Source organism: Rhagoletis pomonella, unplaced genomic scaffold (genome assembly GCF_013731165.1).
Source record: "Rhagoletis pomonella isolate Grant_MI unplaced genomic scaffold, Rhpom_1.0 Rhpom_scaffold_00016, whole genome shotgun sequence".
Lineage (NCBI taxonomy): Eukaryota > Metazoa > Arthropoda > Insecta > Diptera > Tephritidae > Rhagoletis > Rhagoletis pomonella.
The window spans coordinates 353,550-354,492 of NW_023458570.1; positions in this window are offsets into that span (position 1 = coordinate 353,550).

The following is a 943-nucleotide window of genomic DNA, read 5'->3' on the forward strand; positions in this document are numbered from 1 at the left end:
AGTATTGTAGTGTTTTTACTGTATTAGCAAGTATTGCAAAATTGTTAAAAAAGTTAATTGTACTACCATTTGGTCATCGTTAGCCTTTATTTAACAATCCAGCGATACGAACCGGAGGATTTGGGAAATCCGGACGAGGGTTCAAGTATAATCGTAACAGTATTAAGGCCGTTTAAAACTACGAAATTATAAAATCTCGCGTGCGCGCTAGGCATACGAAATATATCAATCCCTCTAAGTTTACCTTAAAATGTTTCCAGGTATACGACGCGTGAACGTGAAACCTTCTTGGAGGTGCCACGGCGAGTTCTAATATTTCCAACTCAAATTTAGTAACCTGGCCTTGATAAAATACCACTTCTCATTACTGTAGCAAATGCCTCAAGAGAGCTTTAGATTATATGGTCGAACCCGGCTCTCCCTTTTCCATTTAATGAAATTAATTCTGTCTTCCCCAAACACCTCCAGGGATATGTGGCAAGAAAAAGTAAATTTGTACTGGAAGTGCCACGCCCCTTTTTCTTATAACCCTAATCTTCTTCCATGAATTTAGAATTGAGTTTACATACCCCAGTACCAAGTCCCAGTACTCCACCATGAACACCTCTAGAGATAAGCAGTATAAAACAGTAAATTTTAACGGCAGGAATCATGTCCCCTTTTCGAATAACGCAAATTCTTCTCTATGAGTACGGAATTAATTTTGTATACACATCTCGGTGCCAAGTTCCAGTCCTCTGCAATAAACACCTCCAGAGATATGCAGCATAGAAAAATCAATTTGCATGGGAGTTGCCACACCACCTTTTCCAATAACTCTCATTTTTCTCCATGAGCTTGGTATTAGTTTCATATAAATACATGCATACCTATGTATTTCCATACCAAGCTTGAGTGCTTTACCCCAAACATTTGAAGAGATATGCAATATGAAACTTTCAGT